The sequence below is a fragment of the Sphaerodactylus townsendi genome, linkage group LG04 (assembly GCF_021028975.2).
Source record: "Sphaerodactylus townsendi isolate TG3544 linkage group LG04, MPM_Stown_v2.3, whole genome shotgun sequence".
NCBI classification, from domain to species: domain Eukaryota; kingdom Metazoa; phylum Chordata; class Lepidosauria; order Squamata; family Sphaerodactylidae; genus Sphaerodactylus; species Sphaerodactylus townsendi.
Window position 1 is genome coordinate 50,973,953 of NC_059428.1, and position 6,000 is coordinate 50,979,952.

Below are 6,000 nucleotides of genomic sequence, written 5' to 3' on the forward strand. Positions count from 1 at the left end.
TTTCAAAGTTTGCCAGCTTCCTCCAGCTAATCACCCCAGGAGAAAAACTGCCAATGGTGGATAATTAAGTTGCATGGGGCTCCATTAAAACTTTACAAGACAATATTTTTGAGATCTGCAGTTGCAAATGAGCTGCAATGGGCATTGTTAAGAAGACATTGTTTGCATAAGACATAAACAGATGAGGAGTATATACCAAAGTATCCTCTGGTGACACAAAAATGCAGCTACATTCATTTTGCTCAACTCCAAAATTAGAAGTAGGGCCCAGAACGTTCATTAAGGACTGCAATTGTACTGCAGACAGGCACATCAAGACAGAACTCTGGAGACCTGCTTTTCCTTTCTGACACAAGATGATTCACATTTTTAAAAAGTGTGTGTCTGTGTGTGTGTGAAGAATCAGATACTGCCATAACTGTGTAATGAACTGAAATGTACCTACTGATTAGGCACATGGATGGTCAAGCTCCAAGGATTTCCAGACACCTAATATTGCTGCTTTATTAATGAGAACCTTCCACTGGATATCTGTTAAAAGTCACATTGCTGTTAGCCTTTGACATCTCTGATTATTTTCATGTCTGCACAGGCAACAGATATATTTTGTCTTTACCTCCTTTCCATTGCTTTCCTGTCTCAGATTTCAAGTTGCAAGTTACACAGGGCCTTATTTCTATGCAAACATGGACACCTATAGAAACAAAACGAATTGTATTTTAGGTTCCCAATCACAACTGGCACAAAGGAAATAACTTAATTGGGGGACTTAATTGGTGGGACTAAAATGGAGCAGTATGAATTTCCTCCAAGAACTCCACTGCCCAAGTGAGAAAATGGATGTGGTTTAATTCCTGTCATCTGGGTTATATTCATTCCCAGTGTCCAAATCTGCCGTAAGGTGTTTCCAGAGTCCTCAGAATTTAATAAGAAGAGAGGTGCATAAATTTCATCTGTTCATTAACAAATCCTCCTGGCTGTACATCAACAAGGCATTTCTGTCTACTTGGATATACATGTGTTTGATAGAACAGTAGCAGCAGCACAGGATTAAGTACAAACACAATCTCATATAGAGTTAAAATACATCACAGGACTGAGTTGTACTCCGAGAGTATTGGCTGTTCAGCCCTTAAGGGTGCGATCATATGCCCTCTTACCTAGAAGTAAACACCATTAAATGTTGTGCAACTTACTTCTGAGCAGACCTGTAAAAGATCACGTCTGCCACCAATAATGAAAAAAAGTGATCTCTCGTCAAATCAAGCATCACTTTACAATCCTTAGAAACAATTTTAAGAAGCTCTATGTAACATTTTCAAGAGTTCCTTTCTTCAATCGTTTCTTATTCGTGTCAAGTTGGACATCCCATGGTGTATTTTGCCATTTAGTAGGACAGCAAAATCTTGACATGCAATAGCTTTAAGGTACTCCTTGCCTTGGGATAAAATATTTGCATGGAAACTATCTGTGACAGATGCCTATCTGAAACCTCCAAGGGAGAAGAATCCTCAAACACCCCGGGGCTGCTTATTCTGTTTATGAATTGCTTCTACAGCTAGCCTTTATCTTAGATACTTAAATGAAAAATATCCACCTTTAGTTTATACCCACAGCTTCTTGCCCAAGTTTTGATGGATAATGTGAATAATCACTCATCCCCTTTAACCCCTGATAATCTTTGTATCCACTATAGTTCTGCCTTCCAGCCATATCTGGTAGCAAGATAAAGTATTTTGTTCTTCAGAAATCTACAACAGAAGATGACCTTGATAGCTTACTGAAGCTGCACTATTTAGTGTCTGCAGCCTGCATCCTGAGGTTCAGATGGGCATTAAAATACAAATGACAAGCAACAGTTTTTATCAGTAACAACCAATCTTTGGAGAGAGAGTGGAAGAAGAGTTAGAAAATTAACTAGGGGCAGAATCTTCAGCCACTAGGTCTCAGCTCCTGAAACTCAGTGAACAGGGGCTTGGCTGAATAGGCAAGGCTAACATTCATATTTTGTGGGGGAGTTTAGAAGGCAACTTTTTGAAAGGGAGACCCACAGATCTGTTTTTGTACTGTTTTAAGATTACTAAATATGAATGACCGGGAGTTTCTGCTATCATCTGCAACAGCTGTGGTATGGGGGGGGGGGGGTTGCCAGAGGATATGGGTGGCTATACCTGCAGCAAGTGCAGTTTGCACAAGTATCTACTCTTCAGCCTGTTAAGAAGAAGTGTTGGACTTGATGGCCCTTGTGGTCTCTTCCAACTCTGATTCTACAGCATGCTGCAGATCTTATGCTTCCATTGCTATCTTCCCACAAGTCCCCCAGTGACAGGATCTTCAACTTTGATGGGTTTAGTTTCATCCAACTGTGCTTCAACCATTTCACCATGACCTCCAGAGAATTGGCCAAAATATCTGCAGCAGTGTCCAATTGGTCACTCTTCAACAGATACAGCTGGATGTCATCAGCATACTTGTGACAACCCAGTTCGAAACTTCAGACCAACTGGGCAAGGAGGTGCATATAGATGTTAAATAGCATTGGTGAGAGGATACCAGTGGATAGTGTGTATTGTGGCACTGCAGTGTGTTTTGGAAACTGCTTGGATTCATAAAACTCTGCTGGAGATCATAAATCTGCTCACTACCTAAGTGGGGTGGGTTGGCATACCTAAACTGGCCTTCAGAACATAATGGTCCAACCACTGAATTCTATCACTAGAGATCGGGTCAATATTCATCCCCACACCAAAGATTAAGTCCAGGGTGTGGCCTGCTTGATGTGAGGGATCTGACACAATTTGGGAGAGTCCCAATGTCAACATGGCAGGCACGAGGTCCATTGCTTGAACAAAGGCAGCATCATTAACATGGACATTGAAGTCCCCTTGTACAATCAACCTCAGGGAACTCCAAGAGCCAGCCTGCTACCACTTCCAGCAGGCCTCACAAGGTATTGGCCAGTGCATTAAGCAGTGGGTCCTTCAGCCAGATAACCAAACTCTTTTCAGCATCCAAAACTAGTCCCACATAATCAGTGCCTGGGATCTTTGGATGGGGAGTAAGGAGAAAGCTTCCTGAATAAGTATTGCTACTCCCCCCCACACCTGACCTTTTGTCCAGGAATGATGGAGGAATGAGAAACCTGGGATGGGGGCACCTCTTTCAGTGCAACTGTTTTGCCCTCCTGCACCCAGGTCTCAGTCACACATGCTAGGTCTACTTTGTCCTCTGCAAAGTAATTATGCAAGGTGGCAGTCTTATTGTTAATTGATCTGGCATTGCACAGCATCAGAGTAGGAGAAGGGCTTACCATCTTAGCCCCACCACTGTTGTATAGTGGGAAGGGCTAAAGTCTGGAAGAGGACCAAGCATAACCATATTTCAAACTTTTTATGTTTAAATGCCTTCTCCCACCACCATATTTCCCATACTTCCCCATCTTTGAGATCTCTGACCCTCTGCTGACCTCCCTAACACTGGTCACATCCATTTCCACCCTTGCTTACTATCCACAACAACATCAAAAAATATCTGTGGCATCCCAATAACACAACATCTCACCATCTATGTCCCTCCTCTAGCTCACAAGTATCACTAGCTTCACTATATCTCCCTACATAATAGGGAATATACAGTGGTAGCACCACTTGACAACTCAATCCCCTGCTAGGGAGTGAGGCAAGGATAAAATCACTTCCCCAACCAGTGGGAGGTGCTTCATTAAAAGCTAGGGCAGGAAGCAAAGATAAAAATCATTTTCATAATAGGTGGCAGGTTATTCATTAAAGGTATCCCAGCATTGATGGTTACTCAGCAGGGTGTAATGCCATAGAGTCCACCCTCCAAAACAACCATTTTTTCCAGAGGAACTGATCCTAAGGTCTGAAGATCAGTTGTAATTCTGGGGGATACCAAGGCCCCCTCTGGAGGTTGGCAACCCTAATCACACGACTAATTTGGTAGATCTTTGGATTCTGGTTATTGTTAATATTACAAATCTGATTTGATCCTGTGTGAGAAAACATGTGGTTAACCCACATCCAAACTATATGAATATTTTATTTGGGATAAACAAAATAATTTCTCATGTCCAGATAGATGTCTAAAGAATAGCAATAAATATAAGTTTCAGCTATAAAAGCGTATCTTTGATTTAGCAGGAATTACATTTTTATGAGGAAATATGCACCCTGTAGGACACAGGGAAAAACTAAAGAAATGAGACCCACTTACAAGCTTCATGAAAGCAATGGAAGAAAGACAAAGATTCAGCATTCCTAGGTATGCAGAAATTTATGAGGTAAGAGAGATTTTAAATAATTAATCTTGCTTCAAGGATGTGAAAAATAAATAAGTCATCCTGCTAGAAGGGTGACAGGAAAAAATAAGTCGATAAAATAGGTTTTTGTTGTTGTCTGAACCAAAGAAGAAAATGGTCAACAAATCGCATTCTATGTGGAAACCACTGTATGTGAATAATTTAAAATAGTCTTCATGATACCACATGCAATTAAATCTGGTTTATGTGTTATAACAGATTCAAGCAGATTTTCTTCAAAGTGGGAATTGCTTTTGTTTCTGCATACAAAGGATCAAATGTAACATAACTCATGATTTCAGCTTGGAGTTCATTTTGGAACCCAAGCAAAATTTGACTTCCAGAGTCCCAAAGTGAATTTCTGACTGCCCTGCAGGTAAACATAACAAAACAGGCCCTGCGGAACAGATCAAGGGCTTTTGGGAGGACTCATTTCGATCTGTGTTAGCACTGTGGATAATATTATATCTGACAGCAGTGTTCAACATAGTTGGTTACAATCTTTGGTTCACTGCCTTGCTGGTGCTAAAATTTGGGAGACAACTTTACAACTTCACTACTCCAGGGACAGGAACAGGGTGGCACTAGGGGAGAGGACAGGGAACTCCATTCTTCTTCCCAGAACTCTCCACTGTCATCCTTACAACAGCCCTTCGAGGTAGCAGAGTCTGAGAACACGTGACTGGGCTGAGGTCATCCAGCTAGGTTCTGGAGCAGACTAGGGATTCGAACTTGGGGCTACCGCATCTCAGCACGACACTCTACCCACCACACCCTGCTGCCCAGTTAGAGACGGGCCCAGAGGCTCCTGGGAGGCCCACTGGAGCAGCTCTCCAAGGCCAGGGATGGCAGACTTTCAATGCACACAAGATAGTTCTTTATTCAAACAGCACTAAAAGCAGCAACGTACTCTACTCCTTCTGAGTGTATTTCTCATAATCATTACTCCTAGGCTTTTAAGCTCCTGGCGGCTCCATGTATCCTTGGAGAGACTTGAACCTCTGCAACTAGATGAAAAGGAGCAGCTGAGGGTACTCAGTTGAGCTTCCTCAGGTCGATGCGTTATACTCATGCAAAATATCAAGGTTTCAGCAAGAACTCCCCACTGCTTGAGCAACGAACAGAGATTCATCCAGTTTCTGGCGCTCGTTCTCCCCCTTCTCCTGCATCCCGGCAGAACCTGCTTGCAAGTACAACTTTTTCTCTTAGCATTCTTTCGATCCAGTTTCGAGGGGAGGAACAGGGGTCCAATCTGTGTTTAAAATTCCTGCCGTGGAGTGTGACAAAAGTCTAGCAACCAATCAGCTCTCAGTGGGTGCTGAACGATGCACGTACAGCCTCTTCCAGGTTTCGATTTTGCTGTTGGTCTTGGTGAGAGAACAAAAAAACGCTTAAATGATTAACCGTTCACCCTTCCAAACGAGCAAAAAACCGGTTAAGTGCATAAACGCTTAAACGCTCATCCTTGCAAACGAGCGAACCTCAGGTTGCAAGTAGCAGGGAAAAATTTCCCACCCCAAAAAGGTCCCACCCCAACACGACATGCTAGGCAATCAAGAGAGACCCGCAAAGGAGATCGCATGGTAGTGGGGATTGCTACATTTCTGGGATCCAAGATAGGCCTACATGTCTTTGCTGAATACATGCTGCAGTGGGGAGGTTGAAACCCCGATGAAAAGGTG